This window comes from Triturus cristatus, chromosome 3_1 (assembly GCF_964204655.1).
Source record: "Triturus cristatus chromosome 3_1, aTriCri1.1, whole genome shotgun sequence".
Taxonomy (NCBI): Eukaryota; Metazoa; Chordata; class Amphibia; order Caudata; family Salamandridae; genus Triturus; species Triturus cristatus.
The window spans coordinates 1,100,988,223-1,101,009,779 of record NC_140583.1 but is presented as its reverse complement, the minus strand read 5'-3'; the positions used below and the strand labels follow the sequence as shown (position 1 = coordinate 1,101,009,779).

At 43.7% G+C, this 21,557-nt stretch overlaps 1 long non-coding RNA gene across 1 annotated transcript; it reads right to left on the bottom strand.

Moving 5' to 3' along the window:
- Positions 1-1,042: 1,042 nt before the first annotated feature.
- LOC146861589 (uncharacterized) lies at positions 1,043-21,180 on the bottom strand. Its single transcript, XR_014979279.1, has 5 exons — positions 21,054-21,180; positions 20,891-20,966; positions 20,410-20,513; positions 20,261-20,290; positions 1,043-1,255 (listed from the first exon to the last, which is right to left on the bottom strand). It is a non-coding gene; the product is annotated as an uncharacterized LOC146861589 (long non-coding RNA).
- Between the last annotated feature and the right edge of the window lie 377 nt (positions 21,181-21,557).

The window sequence follows — 21,557 nt, the reverse complement described above, 5'->3', positions numbered from 1 at the left end:
ACCTTGCCTGACCTCATTATTGCACAGTTTAGCTAGCAGTCAGCTATTAAAATGTGTATAATATGAGTAGTAAAACAAGACAGTCCACAGAGTACCTGCCAGTGTAGGCAGCTCTAGTTCCTGCTCAGATTCTTTTTCACAGATTGGCTCTGTTATCTCAGTTGCCAGGTCAAGCACCTCCTCACCTTATCTCAACCTGGATGAGAAGTGGTTTTTAACTGGTTGAGGATTGCAGCAATATGGGGTGTACACCAGAGAGACTAGAAAGAGGAGAACGAGCAGATCTAGTAGCAGGATCTTCCAAATGGATCCCCTTTTAATTTGGATTAGTTCTATTCCAAAATATGCCCCGTGTGGGGCTATATCAGACAACAGGTGGCTGCCTCCTTATCTCCTTGCTCTCCTTGGGCTCCCTGAGACACTTCTTCCTATTACTGTCCGTACTGTCTATGAACTTTATGTGCCTTTCCGCTTGTGTTGCTCAGCAGCGTGGTCTGATGGACCTCCACTGACCTCCTCTGACCTCTCCAGCCTCCTTGGACCTCCTTGAAAACAGCTGACACCCGGTGGGCCAGTATAGGTGATAGGCAACAAACACAACAACAACCAGAAGTCCAAAGCCAACCCAAGGCTGTGCCTCAAATCAGCTCAGCTCTTAAATCAGCTCTCAAATTAGCTGCCATGAAACGTTTTCAGCAAGATTGTAAGCAGGAGTGGGGAATCACACATACGGTGTTAAGGTTGCACCGAAACCTACTCTGGCCACTTCTGTACCCCTTCAACTCCACCTTCGGAGATGTGATAATACGACTTCCACACTACCGTGCCTAGCAATGCATTGCACGCTCTCTTCCTCTGCACTCATATCCTGTGCATCCAGGGGGTGCCGGTGGTGCTGACCTATTAGGATGCTTCCCAAGAGACAAAGAAGTTAAAAGGCTACCATAAACTTAACCCCCAAGGCCGCGAGCCGAGAGGTGGTGCACAAGAACTGGCGCACAATGGGCAGGTGGATGGGGGAGGGGTGGAAGTTAGAGAAACTGGGCATTGGGGGATCTTGGGTGAATGGCTGTGCATGCTGTATAAGCTGACCCATACTGTGCTTTCCCATCACCAGGTCCTGTTCCGCTACCATGACTCCTGCTGTTTTTGCGCACTCCACAGCAACTTCTCCCTCCACTCTTCCGCTTCCTGATGTGATATGGTGTGTTGTGTGCTGAGTGCTATGTGATCTGCATCTCTGCATCTCTGCCATCTGATATAAGAAAGTAAAAATTAGATTTCTTTTGTTTGCAATTCTGAAGTGTGGTGGAAACAAATATTTGAATGCGACCAAAACATAACAATACACTAGGTGATGCCATTTCCATACATTATCACTTGCGCAGTATACTTTTATCAGTAAAAATGTAATGGTCCTTTCAATTGAAAATGTGTACTCTGTAATGGCTGTGCATTACCACACCATGCATACTCCCCTTTGCCTTACTCCACTCTACTCTGCCCTACTTCACGCCAATGCATTCTACTCTGCACCACTCCACACTCTGCCACTCCACTCTTCGCCGTTCAACACTAAATCACTGCACTCTACTCTGCACCATTCCACTCTACGCCACTTCAGTCAATGCCTCTCTATTCTACGCTGTATTACTTTACTCTATGCCAATGCACACTACCCCACTCTACTTTATTATGCACCATGCCACTCTTCGCCACTGCACTCTATGCCACTCCATTCTACTCTGAACATAATCCACTCTACATTGCTCCACTGTATGCCACTCTACTCTGCAACACTGCACTCTATGTCACTTCACTCTACGCTGTACCACTCCACTGTAGGCCAGTGCACTCCATGCCTATCCACACTATGCGACTCTAATCTACTCTGCACCACAGCACTCTATGCCACTCTACTCTATGCCACTGTACTCTATGCAACTGAATTCTACCTTACACCACTCCTCTCTATCGTGCACTGCTCTACGCCACATTACGCCATTCTGAAACAATCTTTTCTGAGCAACTCCACTCTGCGCCCCACCACTCTATGCCACTGCAACCCACTCTGCACAACTCTGCTCTGCACCATTCTACTCTAATCTGTACCACTCTACTCAATGCCACTGCACTCTACTCTAATCACTGTACTCTTTGCCAATACACTGTGTGCCAATGCACTCTACAGCACTTTACTAAAAAAACAATGCACTTTATGCCACTGCACTCCACACCAACCTCCTCCGCACAACTGCACTCTATGCCACTATTTTCTACTCTGCAGCGCTCTTCACCACTGCACTGTACACCACTATACTCTACAACACTGCACTCTAGGCTACTGCACTCTATCCAATTTGAACTCTATCTCAATGCACTTTATGCCACCCTGCACCACTGTATAATACACCACTGCACTGTGCGACAGTCTACTATGCAACACTGCAAATCTGCCACTGAACACTATGCCACTCTACTCTATACCACTGCACTCCATGCCACTGCATTCTACTCTGCATCACGCTACTCTATGCCACTCTATGTCAATGCACTCTATGCCACTGCACTCTACTCTGCATCACTCCACACTGCTCTAGTGAATACTACATTGCACCACTCCACTCTGCACTGCACCAATCTACACATGCTACACCACTCTACTGTGCAACACTGCACTCTCTGCCACTGAACTTTATACCACTCCACTCTACACCACGGCACTCTACTCTGAATCACTTTACTCTACGCTGCTCTACTGTCCCCCCTGCATCAAGGCCATTCTACTTTATATCACTCCACTTTATGCCACTGCACTCCATGTGAATCCACTCTTAGCCACTCTAATCTACTTTGCACCACTGCACTGTACCACACTGCACTATATGGTACTCTATTCTATGCCTCTGCACTCTACGCCACTTCACTCTACTCTGAAAACAATCTAGTATATCCTACTGCACTCTCAACTACTCTATTCCACTCTGTGCTGGTTCACTCTATGCCACTGCAATATACCCTGCGCCACTCCACTCTACTCTTCACCAGTCTACTCTATGCCGTTGAACTCTTCACCACTGCACTCTATGTCGATGCACTCTATACCACTTTACTCAAAATCAATACAGTACACATTACTGCACTGTACGCTACTATACTCTACAACAATCTACTCTATGCCACTGCACTTTGCACCACTCTGCTCTACACCATTGCAATCTATGAATGCTAATCTGCAACACTGCACTTTCTGCCACTGAACTCTGTGCCACTCTACTCTGCACCCCTCTAATCTATGCCACTGCACTCTGTGTCACTGCACCACTCTACATCACTGCACTCTGCACCACTACACTCTATGCCACTACACTCTACATCACTGCACTCTACTCCCGTGCACTCTATGCCACAGCACTCTATGCCAATCCATTCTACACCTCTACACTCTACACTTCTCTACTCTGCACCAATCTACTCTCACCACTCCACTCTGCATCACTCCAGTCTAGGCTACTCTATTCTACTCTGCACAACTCCAGTCTATACTAGTGCACTCTACGTCACTACTTTATGCCACTCTGCTCTACCCTGCACCACTCTACTCTATGCCACTTCAATCTACTCTGAAAAAATCTCTTTATACCACTGTACTCTATGCCACTGCATTCTATGCCCGTGCACTCTATGTTGTGCAACTATACTCTTCACCACTGCACTCTACGCCACTCTACACTATCACAGAGCACTTAATGCCAATGTACTCCACAGCACTTTAGTCTACTATACTCCACGCCCATGCACTCTACACCACTACACTCTATGCCACTCTAATCTACTCTGCACACTGTGCTCCACACCCTGCACTCTATCCTGCACCCCTCCACTCTATTCTGAAACAATCTCCTCTATACCACTGCATTCTACACCACATTACTTCCCTCTGCATCACTCCACCCTGCAGCAGTCCACCCTACACCATTGCACTCTACGTCATTGCAATCTACACCGTGCCTCTCCACTCTTCTCTGTGCCACTCTACTTTACACCACTGTACTCTACATCATTGCACTCTACACCAATGCACTCTACACCGCTTTGCTCAAAGTCAAAGATAGCTTTATTCGATTTCATTATAAAAATCATAAAAGCACAGTAAAAATATATACAATAAAATACATTGATAGAAATCGACATACATTTTCAAATTAAGTACATCATAATGGGACAGTCTGAATCAAAACAAAATTACAAGTTAATCCATAGAAGATCTGCACCTAATTGCAAATTTTAAAAACTTAGATACAGCGTTAATGGTCATTTCATCTTCTAACAAAAGCAGTTTTAAATAAGCAGGTCTACACTGCCTCAAGCCCCAGATCTTTAAAAGGGGAATCAAATATCTCTTCCTCCCCCACGCATAAAATTTGCAGAACAAGACACTATGTATTGTTGATTGCGTGGAAAGATCATCACAAGGACATTTAATTAAGCTTAACGACCAATCATTAGTATCTGGGGAGGTTAGCAACCTATAATAACTACCAGTTCTCAATCGAGCTAATAACATTCTATTATAGCTAGATTGCTCAGGAGATAAATAGAGCTGTAGACCAGAGCCCTGCAAAAGTAAATGATGTTGCATTACGGATACCTTACTCCTCTCCTCAAGCCACCGTTGATTCTCCAGGAAAACAAGGCAACAATCCTTAAATGCCTTTCTGGATATCAAGGATAGCGAGGAGGGAGTACTAAAATATACAGGGTGTCCCATATTGGTCATAAAATCCTTTACATATGAGAACCACTGAATATTTTTTGCTCTCTCAAGTTTGATGCAATCCAACAAAATAGCTCTATTAAAGGCAGTAGCTGTCGAGATCCATATCTTGTGCCATAACAATAAAGGACTAATTTTAATCAAATCTGATATATAAACCAGATCTAGTTCCTTATGGCAAACGTATGTGGAGGTGGATTTGGGGACAGCTAACAGATAACGCAGGAAAAGATTTTCTTTTACTTGTATTTCCAGACAGTCTGCAATACCCCAAATACCAGCACCATATATGGCAGTTGACACACATTTAGCCTTGTAAATATCCATTAGGATACGAACAGGCCTACCCCCCAATTTATTAGCGAACTGTTTTACTACGCCTATTGTACGAGCAAATGCGAGGTTCCTGGTATTAACCGCTGTTGTCCAGGTACCTCTTTTATTAAAAACAATCCCCAAATAAGAAAAAGTACTTGTTAGTCCTATCTTAGACTGCTCTAAAAAGATATTACAGGAAATCTTATTCTTTGATGTGCAGCACATAGTAAAAGTCTTCCCAATATTAATTTTTAGGCCCCTAGATCCCATGAAAGCTGAAAAACTAGTTATCGCCTTTTGAAGACCTGTTTGGGTTCTAGCCATGATAACCGCATCATCTGCGTATAATAAAATGGGCACCGCCGTGCCATCAATTTGGGGGTAATCTACTTCAAGCTTTGTATATATAAGTTAAAAAGAAAGGGTGCCAAAATACAGCCCTGCCGAACGCCTTTCATTATTGGGAATTTATTTGTACATTCTCCTCTTTTTCCGAAACGTACCTTTGCCCCTGCCCCTCTATATAACTAATAAAATTAAGGATATTTAAATCAATGCCAAGTCCTATTAGGGTATCCCACAAAACCTCATGACTCAAGCAATCGAAAACTAAGCTGAGATCAACAAAAGTCATAAAAAGATTACCCCTTTTTGCCACCGTATATTTACCAGTTAATATGGCTAGGTTAAGTCCTTGTTCAACAGTACCTAATCCTTGCTTAAAACCGTACTGGAACTTGGAAAGAACATCACTGTCCTTGGCCCATATTTGCAATCTATTTAAGATGATTCTACCTGCCACTTTCATCAGAGAATCAAGTCGCCAAATGGGCCTATAACATCTAGGATCATTACGATCTCCCTTTTTAAAAATAGGGAATACTATCGCTTCCTGCCAAGTCGATGGAAATCCCTTATTATTACAACTATTTAACACATTAGTCAAAAGCAGGGCCCATAAGGAGGTATTTTCCTTAAATAAATTTATAGGAATCCCATCGGGTCCTGGGGCTTTATTTTTTGAGCTTTCAAATAGAGCTAATTCCGCCTCGGAGACAGAAAAGGAAATCTCCAAAGGAAGCCAGACAGAAGGAATAAGCTCGCTAGTTGCCGACTGATTTTGACAAGTGTTATCTAGGCTGAGCAATTCATCTTTCTTGTAAAGCTCAGTGAAATGATCGACCCAGACTGATTCTTCTATAGCAAGTTCTATCAGGTCAGATTTCCTATCGACAAAAAAGGGAGCATTTACTGCTCTCCAAAAAGCAGTATTATCTCTCAAGGTGGATGCCTTTAATAATGTGGCCCATGCATTCTCCTTTATCTCTAATTTCCGCTTATGTAGTGTGATTTTATACGCTGTTCTAGCGGCTCTAATATCTTGCTGGTTTTTAGGTGTTTTTTTTTAAATCTGCTTCAAATTAGCATGTGCTTTACTTCACTCAGAGTTAAACCATCCCTCTACTTTATGTCTCTCCCCTTCCCTCGATGTTCCTGTCAATTTATTACCAATTTGTATTGCGATCTTTTGGAAGGCACTAATGACTGCACTTGGATCAGGGGATTCTTCTAGACAGATCATAAAATTACTATATTGGTCTGTTATTAGGCTTTGCAAAAAATTTGAAGAGTCAACCTTATTCCATTTTATAGCATAACCATTTATTTTCGCCAGCGAAATTGCATGGCGATATAAATTTTCAAGTGTATTAGGTGCTGTTCTAATACTTGTCCCGATATCAAAAGTTGAACTAATCGGAAAATGGTCGCTCATCGCAATGTCCTCTGTTTTGAACAACAGGACATTATGGCAATAGCTAGTAGTTACCAGTGTATAATCTATAACAGACCGCAATCCACGTCCATTAAAAGTGGGTTGAAAGCTAACCTGTGGGCTACATAATTCATTTACAAAACCCAGATTCCAATCGTAAATTAAGCTGTTAAGGAGATTTCCCAGCATGGAGTGCTCAAAGTGGGTGCAAGGGTCTCCAATTAAATTAACCATTCCACATATACCCAAGTTACTATGGGGGCATAGATGGCAATTAAAATCGCCTGTCAATATAATACACATATCATTGTGCTCCGAGCCTATCCCAACACGTAACGAGTTATTTAAATCTTCCAGGACTCTTTTCTGATCTTCCTTTGGAATGTTATTATACAGATTTACTAGGGTAATGTGTCGTTTGCCTCCCATTAAGAGGGAGAGAATCTGATAAAAATTATGCCCCTCGGTGGGCTGGAGCTTTATGGTCAGATTAACAGTATTGGAAATATATGTACAGAGCCCACCAGAGCATCTACCCCTCCTTGACTGAGATGCAGTCGAGAAATATGTACCATACCCTTCAAGATGAATCTCCTCCTGTTCCCAACACTCTTGAAAACAGATGACATCATATTTTTCAATAAAATCTCAAAAGATGGGGTCCTTTATCTTGTTTGATAGACCCGCTATATTCCATGATAGCAGAGCCAGCTTTCCCCTTTGAACGTCTCCTGGCAACTCCAAAACAGAGAAATTATCAGTACAGATACCTATTTCTATTGGTAGGGGATTTACTCCGATGTCCCTCACTAGAGTATTTTGAGATTGTTGACAGACTAGTTCGCATTCAGCACCAATATATTTAAACGCTGCGTATTCTTGCCTATCTAGTCCTTCTACTAGTGGTCGCAAGACAATTGGAGTCGCTGCTATCTCATTTTCCCATCCCTCATGCATAGCCCTTGAGTTATCATTTGCCAAATAATTGGCTCTTTTGTTTAACTTACTAGGGCCTCCACAAAGATCATACTTAACGCCAGTTGTCAAAGGGAGTCAATCGACCATCTCCAGGCAACTAAACCTATTGACGGTCGGAATTCCTCTCCAGATATCCCTAGAACTTACTTCCCTAATTTTTTGCCATCCCCCCTCCCTTCTGTCTACTCCTCTTTCTTGAGGGCCTACTCTTCCCCAGCTTCGATCGGGAACTGGTTCATAGCGAATCCTGGGAGGATAAAAAAAGGAAAGTCGCTTAGTTCCAATAACTTCGTTATTATTCTGGTTATCCCATGAACAGATATATTCAACCGTACCCGGGTGCTCAAAATTTACCAAAACGCAGTCGCCCTGGATGGTTTTTCTTCCATGCCCCACCCAGGGCACCCTGCGCACCATAAGAATCTTGCTTGTCCTATTAGGAGGTAATGGTCGTTTTACATTGAGCCAATGCTGAACCTTGTTTTTTAGTGACCCAATAGGCTCCTCTACATCCTCCTTCAACTCTGGTACCCCGGTCAGGACCACCAAGTAAGGAGTTACTTCCGGTGGCAAATTGATAGCTAGTTTCCCCAATGGAGATCCCCAGGTACAATTCCCCATAGAGTCTGAGGCAGTATCCTTGGATGTATTAGTCTCCTGCCTGACATTCGCAATGGGGGTATTAGCATTGCCCATTGATTTTTTCTCTAGAGCAGTAGGATCTGTTATTTTTGTAGACTCGGCTGGAGCAGATAGTTTATTTATCAGTAAACCCCCTGATTTATTATTTTTAGAAGTTAACTTCCTATCTCCAACCTTTAGTACCCCAGGGTTGCTCGGAGACTTAGAGAAGACAATCAGTTCAGTTAACTGCTTTTCGATGCACCTCAGTCTATTTTCTAAAGGGGAGAGGTGTATTTTAAAAAGTTCCCTCATATACTCGAAAAGTTTATTATCAGCCTCAACATCCTTAGGGGCAGATTTATGACGACTGGCGCATCCCTGCATATCAGCAGGGATGCGCCAGTTATCATGCGCCACAGCTGCGCCACCATGGATATGCCGCATTTATAATGCGGCGCACCATGGGGCAAAAACGGCACAGATGCATGACGCATCTGTGCCGAAAAGTGGCGCATTGCTGGAGTTGCGTTGCAAGCGCGACGCAGCTCCAGCAATGATCTGGGGGGCCCTATCTTTAAAATGCTGCGTCAATCCTTACGCCTGCTTCAAGCAGGCGCAGGGTTTTGACGCAGCATGGGCCTAAAAGTGACTGAGTGAAATCTTGTAGATTTCACTCAGCCACTTTTAGGAGGCGTTCCTGCGCCGGAACGCCCCCACCTGCCCTGGAACGCCTATATGTGGCGCAGGGCTTTACAACGTGACGCATCTCCCAGATGCGTCACGTTGTAAATACTCGCACCATGGCGCAGGATTTGCGCCGCTGCTGCGTCACAAAAGTGACGCAACGGCGGCACAAAAGTGGCGCAAGTGCAACATAAATCTGCCCCTTAGTACTTATAAACATACTAGGGGAAGCCTCTACACTCCCTGGACCCAGAGTTACATTGTTCATATCTAAGCGGGTAATAGTACGGCCATCCTTTGTTTGTTGTTGTACTCCCTCCTCAATACTTGGGGGTAACTCGCAAGTCACCTTTTCCACGGGCGCTATGGATTTCTGAATTTTCTTAATTTTCTTTACTTTCTCTTCTTTTCTTTTCTTTCAATTTTTTGATGATTTTGGTATAGCGCCCTCTCTCATTCCCCTCGGCTGTCTAGTGGTTAAATCTTCTAGCAATGGATCTGATTCTAAAATCGAGGACCTCTCTAATTGTGAGACTGATATACATTCAGAAGCCGACACTGATAAGTCCACCACATTTGGAAAACTATGTAGGTCCGCGTGAATTAAAATAGGGACTATTTCTTTACTTTGCTGCTCTGGAGTTTTAGCTGTTGCAAAGTGACCCATAGAAGAACGTTTTGCTCATACTAAGTCCTCGGACACTCTCCGTTCCATAAGTGCAATCCCTTGATCAATAACAGAATTAGCTCTTACAATAAAATTAAAACAGGCAGGCAAGAAGGGGAGTGTCCGGGAAGAGGCCGCAGCTGATGAGGATATTGCCGCTGCAGGGCCTCGCAGTCCCTCACACCCAGGAGCAAGCACTCAGAATGTTCAGAATTCACTGGCTGAGTAGTTCCCAAGCACGAGCGGCTCCCGCAAAGCGGGGGCCGCGAGTCGTTTTAAAACAGGCAGGCAAGAAGGGGAGTGTCCGGGAAGAGGCCGCAGCTGATGAGGATATTGCCGCTGCAGGGCCTTGCAGTCCCTCACACCCAGGAGCAAGCACTCAGAATGTTCAAAATTCACTGGCAGAGTAGTTCCCAAGCACGAGTGGCCCCCGCAAAGCGGGGGCCGCGAGTCGTTTTAAAACAGGCAGGCAAGAAGGGGAGTGTCCGGGAAGAGGCCGCAGCTAATGAGGATATTGCCGCTGCAGGGCCTCGCAGTCCCTCACACCCAGGAGCAAGCACTCAGAATGTTCAGAATTCACTGGCAGAGTAGTTCCCAAGCACGAGCGGCACCCGCAAAGCGAGGGCCGCGAGTCGTTTTAAAACAGGCAGGCAAGAAGGGGAGTGTCCGGGAAGAGGCCGCAGCTGATGAGGATATTGCTGCTGCAGGGCCTCGCAGTCCCTCACACCCAGGAGCAAGCACTCAGAATGTTCAAAGTTCACTGGCAGAGTAGTTCCCAAGCACGAGCGGCACCCTGCACCACTACACTCTATGCCACTACACTCTACATCACTGCACTCTACTCCCGTGCACTCTATGCCACAGCACTCTATGCCAATCCATTCTGCAGCTCTACACTCTACACTTCTCTACTCTGCACCAATCTACTCTCACCACTCCACTCTGCACCACTCCAGTCTAGACCACTCTATTCTACTCTGCACAACTCCAGTCTACGTCATTACTTTATGCCACTCTGCTCTACCCTGCACCACTCTACTCTGTGCCACTTCAATCTACTCTGAAGAAATCTCTTTATACCACTGTACTCTATGCCACTGCATTCTATGCCCGTGCACTCTATGTTGTGCAACTATACTCTTCACCACTGCACTCTACGCCACTCTACACTATCACAGAGCACTTAATGCCAATGTACTCCACAGCACTTTAGTCTACGATACTCCACGCCCATGCACTCTACACCACTACACTCTTTTCCACTCTAATCTACTCTGCACACTGTGCTCCAGACCCTGCACTCTATCCTGCACCCCTCCACTCTATTCTGAAACAATCTCCTCTATACCACTGAATTCTACACCACATTACTTCCCTCTGCATCACTACACCCTGCAGCAGTCCACCCTACACCATTGCACTCTACGTCATTGCAATCTACACCGTGCCTCTCCACTCTTCTCTGTGCCACTCTACTTTACACCACTGTACTCTACATCATTGCACTCTACACCAATGCACTCTACACCACTTTGCTCAAAACCAATGCACTCTATGCCACTGCACCCTACGCCAATCTACTCTGCACCACTGTGCTTTATGCCACTTCACTTTAGGCCACCCCACAACACCCAAATCTATGACACTCTATGATGCTCTACTCCATTAAATTCAACTCCACTCTGACACTCTACTTCACTCTAAGCCACTCTACGACACTACATCATTCTACGATGCTCTATACAACTCCCGGTATGCCATTCCAGGTCACTTTACTCCACTCTATTGTACAACACACTACTATGGTCTACTCCATTCCACTTCTATACTCCATGCCACCAGCCGCGGCCCGTGCAGGTAAGAGCGGTGGGGCGGTGGGGGCAGGTGCAGGGTATTTCGACAGACAATGACAAGGGAAAATGTATTATTTATTTAATTTTCCCTCATGGTCGTCTGTCGAATCCCACCCCAAACCTACCCCACCGCTCTTACCTGCACAGGCCGCGGCTGCATGCCACTCCACTCTGTCACTCCACTCTGCAGTACTCCACTGCACTCTACAACACTCCACTCCACTCCATGCCATTCCATTCGATTAAACTACTCTATGCCATTCAACTCTACAACAATTTACTCCCCTGTACGCCACTCTACTCTACAACACTCTACTCCATTCCATGCACCACCTTCTACAGCACTCCACTCTGCTCTAGACCACTCCGCGACACTCTATGCCACTCCACTCTATGACACTCTACTCCACTCTGACACTCTACTCTACTCTATGCCCTTTCACTCTATGACACTCTACTCCTTCCACAACACTATATGACACTCCACTCTACGGTACTCCATGACACTTCACTTACCTTCATGCTACTCAACTCTACTCTACACCACTCCACGACCCTATACACTACTCCATAACACTCCACTCTACCCCATGATGCTCTACTTTAAGACACTCCACTCCATGCCTCTCTCCATTACGCCACTAACGTGTATCCATGCGGAACAGCAGCCACGCTGGTGTCCAACATGGCTAAAACATATTGGCAAAGCCAATAGCCCTTGCACAGGCATGTATTGCTTTGTCAATTCTTGTTTTGTGATATAGAATCACCAAGTATAGTAGCAAACTGACCCTCTATGGAAACTTAGTATATGCCACATTATGCTGCCTCACCTTGCATGTTTCTTGGCCAATAAAGTCCCATGTTTAAAAAATGCAATGGAAAGAAATCTGAGCCCATGCATCATGGTTATTGATAATGACTGTAGATTAACACATTTTACAGCATTTGAGTAAATCTTACAGACTCACAAATGTACAGACAGTAACGTTATTCTCAAATGTCAATAATCTGGAGTATTTGAAAGGTACCTTTGTTACATAGATATGCTGTTTGGCTTGCATAACGTTAATTTTAGTAGAAGTTGTTTGAGCATTCCAAGGAAAGGCAATAAAAATGAAACCATCTTGAAAGTTTGCCAGAGTTCATGTATGTGCCGAGAAATAAACCAATAGGAAAATGGTAAACAAACACTCACAAAAAAAAAGACGGTCTAATAATAAGTTTGCAAACAAACTTGAAAGCATAAACCGCAGAAAAGCGTAGGTTGTATCTTTATCTAAATCCTAAAACAATAGGGTAACAGTTCAACCAGGCCGCATACAGTTAATCTGCCAATAAGCTAAGAAGCAGATTCCAAGACTCCAGCTACAAAAGTTACATAAATAAAAAAAAAACACTGGGCTTGGAAGACTATAAGAGAAACAAAAGAAATACGCCGCAAATCGGCCTAGCTCTAGAGATCGGCAGTGAGCCAGGTTTTGGCAACCTGTTGAAGGCTTCTATGGGGCGAAACAAAAAAGAGCTGCCAACACAATTAAGTGTGTTTGCAGTAGCTGAAGTGAAGCCGAAGCAATTTGCCACATGAAGGCTGAAAGTAAACACTCTAATGAAGCCTGAAAGGTTGCACTTTGCTGATTGCTCGACATATATCACGGGATAACGCGGCATGAAAAGCCGCGCATTCAGTGAACTCCCCTGCGATGCCGCAGAGGACGGACAATCACTTCCCTGAGATATGGCTGTGTTTGGATGGCGCGAGAGCAATCAGCAGAGTTCAACGGGAGAACAGAAGCCTATTTGTGTGCGCGCGCGTCTTGACGAAAATCCCCAAAAACGGAATTCTGGGACGGCGGTCTCTAAATGAAATAATTACGAGACGAAATATACTGTGGCAGTCTGTTGAAAAGTGGTCTGAGAATGAGGGCTTTGTTTTGTTTGTGATTTGCTTTAAAACTCCGCAGACAGGCCACCTCAGGCATAAAACACATGCTCCCTGACTCGGAGAACCAATGGGATTAGCGGCTGAGGAAAAGATACATGTCACTCTCAAGGCTACATTACCGGCTCTGCTACATACAGCCGCAGCCAGCCAAGCCAACGCTCACTGGTATTTGAGATCTCGCTTGGAGATCTTTGTTCTTAGAAGTCTTAGTATCGAAGACAGATGTACACCCATGAATATTGAAGTCTGCAACAATTTGGAATATTCCAGCTTTTGTTGAGAGTTTTGTTACCCATTGTTGCAGAATGGGGTGTTAAATGGCTCTGAACATTGTACTTTACAGACTTTGACGGGAAACTGCAGGACGAGCCCTTTAGATAATGTGTACTTCGGGGCACATTTACAATATTTTGGCGTAGGGAGCACTGCAAGGCTTCTAGCTGCGCTGCCCTACGTCAAAAGAAAAAGGCAGGAATGTGCTGTATCTACAAGATATGGCACATTCCGGTCCTTTCTGCCAGCGCCGTCGTACAAACTGCAGTCGAGCGCCAACTCAGGCACCCTTGCACCATGGTACCAGGGTGTCTGTGATGTTGGCATGATTGTTTTTGTGCAGGAAAGCACACCTTCCTGCACAAAAACAATCAAAGGAGGTGTTTTACAAATTCTATGTGTGCTGCAGAATGCAACACACGTGAAAAGAGCAAAAAACAAGGAGAAATGTAAACATTTCTCCTCATTACACCTGCTTTGGGAAGGCGTTAGTTTTGGTACTGCGCCAGATTAACGTTATGTTGTTAAAATGGGGCACATTTAGCAGCATCGCACCTTTTTCAAATATGCAGGGATGCATACTATTCACAAGAATACGGTGCACGCCTGTGTTTACCCTTGTGCCAGTGCTAAAAAAGCTGCCTAGTGCCAGTGCAAGGGTGCCTGCATTGTAGTGATAATTCCCTGCAAATAAGACACCCTTGCACCATGTGCCTTCGGTGCAGGTAACCATCCCTGCAGTGCAGGCACTCTTGCACCATGGTGCAAGGGAACCTGTGTAACAGGGATGATTGTCTATGTGCAGGAAACAACACCTTCCTGCACAATAACAATCATTAAAGACGATTTGCTCCTTCTATGTGTGCTGTAAAATGCAGCACACAGAGAAAAAGCAAAAACGAGGAGAAATACAAGTATTTCTCCTCATTGGGCTGCTCTAAGGCCTGCTTTTCAGTGGCAGTAGTTTTTGGCGCTGCCTAAGATGTACACATCCTTGTAAATCTGGTGCAGCGTCAAAAAGCAATTAGTGTTGAGGTGGAACACCCACAGCAACACCCATTACATGCCCCTTTCACACAGATTGGGGAGAAGATGTGGTCTAACGGCTAGGGCGCTTGACCTCAAATCTGGGGAACTAGGTTTGAGTCTCGGCAATGACACTCAACATCCTGTGATTCTGGGCAAATCATTTAATCTTCCTGTGCCTAACAAAATGGATGCGTCCTTGTGTAACGCAACTGGTGCTCATGTAAAGCACCCTCATACCTTCGGGTCAGGTCTGCGCTATATAAAACTCCCCCTTCCAAAAAAAAGATACCTGCGTTAAAGGGTACGATATTTAGAAAGCAGCATTAAACCACACAAAGTGGCTTAGCACTGCTTTTTAAATATGGAGCAGGGCTTTGAGCCACCAGAACATCGTAAAAAGTGATGCTCCAGTGGCGCAATACCCATGTACATGTGCACCCAGGAGTCTCCAATCTGAATCAGGTCTGTTGGCATGTTTGCCTGCCTATAAGCGCACAAGTACCAAAACATTCTCGTTAAAGAATACAATACGATTTATTTTAGTTACTATTAGGTTTGGCTTGATGATGTGAGGATTGTAGAGATTATTGTGCATTCATATTTTTGTCCCTTATTAACAGCCAGTATAATGTTATTTTTCACTTGATTACACATGTACATACTGATATGATGCCGTTGTTTTCAAAACAAATGTTCTGTGATGTGTAGAAGTGTGTTTTCTAGACCCTTTATAACAAGCCCTCAATTTGAACCTAGCAGCCATATTGTTTAACATTGATGCCTTCCCTGGCTTCTCTCTACACATTTCACTGTTTGTTACTTCTGCAGCACACCGTCAAGTAGAATCAGTTTTATTTCCATTATCATTTTTCATGAGTTCTTGATGAATTTTCCTCAGCTCAACCACAAAAATGAACTTTACTTCAAGGTCCTTCAACTAGCTCACTGTACTCTATTCTTTCTTAATAGTATGCTGTTGTTCATGTATCTAGTTTGTTCCATCATCTCTAAACGGTATTAGCAATGAGTGGGCAGAATCAATACTCATGCAGTGGGATAGTGCTTAGGTGTTAAGGCAATATGACGCTTAATAAAATTGTTCTCCAATTCGGTCGGCATGTACACATTTCTTTCATACCACAATGAATCTCTAGTTTTAGTAATTTCTTATGCAAAAATAATGTATAAAAAACATTTGATTTTGGGGTGAGCCATACTTTCTTGCATGCCGATAAGGATGTTGTCTGTTTTTCTGATTCTGCTGCCCGTTTGCATTTTAGAATAATTTTGACTTTGCATTTCTCTGTAATACTCTGTTATGAGAGTATTTGTGTCATTGACTCTATACCACTTCTCTTTGATCTTTTTGTAATAAATCCTTTAACTATTCCATTGATTTAGAGCTCAGTTATTGTGTGGGCCCTTTTACCTAATCAACTGTTTTCTGAAGTTTCAATGTGTTGCAAGGTTCTATTCCTCAGGGACACATTGCCTCATGAAATTGATGCTTAACACTGTCTCTTATTCATCTAATTGGGGGCATTCTGTTGAGGCCAAGGTTTTGGGGTTCAAGAATTTCACTTTCCCCGTGCCCACAAAGTTGTCATAGAAGAGGATAGCTGAGAGTTTAGACTACCTCCTCTCTGCTAGAAACTTCCCTTTTAGCCCCGTCCATAGTGTTAATTTATTTTCCAATGTAGATTTTTCTAGAGGATGTTGCCATTATCAACTGCACTGCTTTTGTTCCTGAATGAATCAGATTGTAAGTATGGATAGGGCAAAAATAATTCTGGTGATTTAAAGTGTTTTGGTATGTAATCCAACTGTGGAGACTCGTGCTGTGTCATAGATTGGTATGCTGCATTTGAGGTTTATAATTATGTAATGTTGATTTGGGGTTCAATTAGTGGTTGGTCACTGTGATTGTGATGTACTATTCTTGTTTGTGATGTGCATTGAAGAATGTTTGGTTTTTATTATCGGTTAGTTCGGTTATTGGATTTGTAGAAACCCAAGAATTGAGATATTGCTGCTTAAACCTCTCTGCATAAAGGTAGTGTGTTATGTGATGCACTGCATACACACAGATAGGGATTTCTTTCTAATGAGTTTTCCTTTCAGGAGTTTCAGCCTCTAATATGGCTTGGTGTCTTTTGCTCCTCAGAGCATGGGCGTAAACACAATAGCCAGAGGTAGATTGTTACTGGACGAAAGTAGGATTTAGTGAGAATTGAGATTGACAAGTGCTGCAAAGGTGCTAGTCTTGCTTCTTTCATTTGCGAGATTTTTTTTATTCAAACCTCATAAATGTTATACTATTTAGGTTCAGCACATAAGATTTATCTTGGTTTATTTAGTTTGAGTTCATTGAAAATGGTCAAACAATTGTTTTCTCTCTTACGAAGAAGTTTTGCTGTGCATCGTTAGTCAGCACTGGGTTATGTGAGGCATCCCACAGAGTCGCGCTCGCTGTCATTAGTTGGTAGCTGGCAAAGCTGCACTGTGCTTGGTTGACCTTTGACATTGTTGCACTGGGATTGGTTGTTGTTGTTTTGTGCATTTTTTGGATTATTTTGTGGGAGAATAATAGGTGCTGTGTTGAAAAAGTCGAAAGCTCCTAGCGTACCTCGTACAGATGGATCGCAAATATCTGCAAAGGGTTTGCCTGTGTACGAAATAATGATGAACATTGGGTTTTATACTTGTACCAGGATTTGCAACTAGCATGAATACCTTACTTGTGACGAAGCCTGGGCGGAGTTTGCATAGCAGCGCTAGGCGGAACTCTGCATAGTGGAAAAATCTCAGCTGCCCTATGCGGAGGTCCGCAAGCGGGCAGAGTTGGGTGTTCTGCCTGTTTGTGTAACGTTTCTGCCGTACGGCAATGTAGATTGCATGTTCGGGGTCAAATATCGTACAAACTCCACCACCCGGTCATGCATGGGCGTGGCCACTTTATTTTCTTCTCTGTTATGGTGCTGGGGCCTACTTTTCAATCCTGCCTTAATTTTTTTAAATTCTTCTTTCTCAAAACATTTTTTCTGATCTTTTTTATTTATTATCTGTCCCTGCTTCTTCTTTAGTGTATATCTTGTGTTGTTTTCTACTTTTTGTTGCTATTTAGATCGTTTTGTACTGTTTTTCAATATTACTTGCTTTCTCATTTTTTTACTTCCTTTCTTCTTCTTCCTTAGTTACTGTCTACATTTTCTTTTCCGCCCACCACCATCCCAGCATCATGGCAGAGAGTATGACCCGGGAAACGAGGAGCCGTCTTTCCTTGCGGAAGGCGTTGCCCCGAAGGGGTGCAGCCCCGGGCCTTGTTTTCCGAGGTGGAGGTGGCAGTGCTTGTTTTTTATATCCTGTGCCATCTCCCTCCACCCTGGTTAGCAGGCAACAGGCCTGGGTACGGATCCGAGAGCACCAGCAGCAGTGGGCGAGGGTGCGCAGGGCAGTGTATCGCTGCTCTGGGGTCCGATATCCTGGATCAAGAGCAAGACCTGCTAGGGGTTGAGTTCGCGGGGCTTGGTGAGTAGCTAATTATAATTATTATTGTGTGTTCTATGTTAATGTGAATATTATTTTTTCCTAAAAAGCAAACATGATACTACTCACATGCAGGTAAGTTACATGTAAAAATCCTATATTATTTGATCGTTATTCTAGACAGGTGGTCGGCACTACCTAATTGTACTTGTTTGCAACTTTGAGCTTGCTTGGGTTGATTATGTAAGATAACTTAAGTTAGTTAATGCAGACAAGTGAGACTGTCAATAAGACAGTGGTAGTTCGTTAGTTACTAAGTATTAGTTAGTAATTTAGTGGCCTGCGTCCTCTCACTTCAGTCCTTGACTCCTTAGAAGAAACTTTTTTGTAGTTCGTATAGTGAGTGAATAGCAACTAACTAATTTGGTGTATGCAAAATGCATGTGTCCATCTATGAATTTAAGACTAAATGCATACTTAGTGAAGTGGCCCTTCAAAGGGGGTTGAGTTGATTGCGAATGAGAACTGAACGTAGAAGCAAATGTAATTTTTTTTGCAATTCATTGCAAAGTCTTTTGAATAGGTGGGCTAGGTAGGTTTAGGAGTCAGGAATCGGAATGGAACGGTGGAATAATAAAGATAGGATGTTCTGCAACCGCGATACTAGTCTACTACTAGTCGATCAGATTTAGGAAAGGTCAATGTTATTGCAATTGCCATTTCCTGTCCAAAAATCTTTTTGGAGCGATTATTTAATATTTATTGAACACCGATCATTTATTGTCTCTTTCATTATGTCTAACATGATTATCAGCATCCAGGGCCAAGAAGACGAGGTCGTCCGAGGCGGGTGCCGGTGCGGGAGCTGGAGGTGCCTCTCAGGAAATCTCCTCATCTGATGGCTCTGCTGGCCCCAGGAAGTCCCCCTGTTGTTAATATTAAGATGGATGCAGAGGAAGGGTTTGAATTTGTGTGGTATGCGATTGTGCCTACTCGTATGTGCATGTATGTATGGATGATATTCGTGTCGTACGGTGCTACAGGCGAAGGGATAACCCCGAACCCCTCAAACAGACACAAGGCCCTTAAGTTTATAGGACAAATGCCTGTGCACACATTGTTGTAAACTGCAGAACTAGTGCTGCATAACTTAAGTTCAAGAAAATTCAAGCAAAACATTACTATCAACAAGCAAATAGGTGAAATGATAGCAGAACACTCCGGGTATCTCGTGTCCTTTGTGTTTGTTGGAGATCGATTTGCACAGCCAACACGTGTTTCATTAGGGTGTGAACCCACGACTTCTTCAGGGCTAGAAGATGTATAATAACAAGGTCTCAGAGACTATAACACAAACATGTGTTGAGATTAGGCGACACGTGACTCTAGTGTAATAACACCCTGGGTGACAACCCAATGTGCATGTACACTTTTGATAGATAGGTCCTATAGGAGGTATATAGACCAGTGCGGTGAATGGATGTCAGGTGACATCCTAAATTAGATAGCAATGGTTTAGGTGCAAACGTGTCATGGTGGCAGTGTATGGTGAAATAATTTGGTGACTGATATAATATCAACATACATATAGTGACCTAGACACTATGTCTAACATCCCATTGCGATACGAAACATTTCATAAATGACCACATAAAATCATCTACAAAATGTAATGCACTTTACAGCAAAGGTTATGACATGTTTGAGAGAGTGTATAGGATTGTGAAGAATTATACAAAAGAACAAAATGGGAGAAGAAAGGGAGAAAGGAAAGAAATAGAGTGTGTACAAAAGAACAGACCACGTAGTAGGAAGGTCAGTCAAAACTGACAGAGAGAGATATAATTCGTACCTCTATGGCGAATACTTGCAATGAATTGATCTGTAAAGACAAGGAGTATAGGGGTGTGAGTCAATGTTTCATCAAAGACCATGGGGCTTAACTTCAGAGCTGTGCTAACGCCTGCGCACAGTATGATTATTACGAGAAAGGAGGCTTACCACTCCGCCGGTTGTACTTCCGTCCCGGCTGGCGTAGGAATAGAATAGATTCCCAAGGTAAAATCAAGTGTAAAAGGACTTTTCAAATACACGGTCCAATGTCACTGTAGATAAAAGGAGAACATGTGTACAATTTGGGAGCAAACCTTCGGTGTGTAAATTGGACACCACGTTGACAAACGCCCCAACTGTAAAACTGAAACTAATCTAAAAGGGGGGCCATGGGCTAGATTAATCCCAAAGGCATAAGTATCAATGGATATAAATGTAGAAGGGTTGTGGTGGGGGGATAGCCCTATGAGGAGAGCTCAACCAATGCGTGATTAAAAGAGGGTTAGGGTACTTAGAAGTCCGAGTCAGATGGAGAACTGGATAGCCAGAGCTCCCACATGCCCGGTATGTAAACTTTAGCTAAGAGAAAATCAGGTAAATCTGCTATAGTGAGCAGCAGAGCGTGAGGAAAACAACATAGAAAAGTTACCTCAAGGTAGTGTGACGTAGAGTTGCAGCACACGAAAGAGAAAAGCCGAGGAGGGCTCAATCCAGGGTGAGTTATTCTACATAAATGAAGAGAAAAAGTGCCGTCAGGGCAACTGCGCAGGTAAGTTAACGTAGATGCAGAAACGAGGCTCGAGAAGAATTACCTCCTGGAGAATTGTGTGAGGGCAGCCGAGTATGCTGCTCAATCCCGCGACTCACGGCGAAAACCAGAAGTACGGTAACATCGTGGGTCAAAGGTTATAATGGAACATTCAGACATGGCTAAACAACTACAGCCGGAAGCGTTATTATCGTCAGCACGTTAGAACGTGCATGGTACCAATCCGATCAAAGTAAGAACTAGAATGTCAACCCGAATACGGATTAAAAAGGTGAAGTGAGCAATAAAACCACTTCCTTTTGCACAAGTCAACAACTGCAGACGGAAGTGTTATTTCCTTCAGCACGTTGGACGGTGCATGTTGACAATCCGATCCAAGTGAGGACTGGAATGTCAACCTGAATTGGTATTGCACACGGCAAGTGAGCAATAAACCACTTCCTGTTGCACGAGTGAAGAAGAGGTACTGTAATTATTAAGTGAGCACTTGCTTAATAAAGTTTGAAAATGAATCAATCGGCAATGAAGGCAATGAATTTGGTGGCGA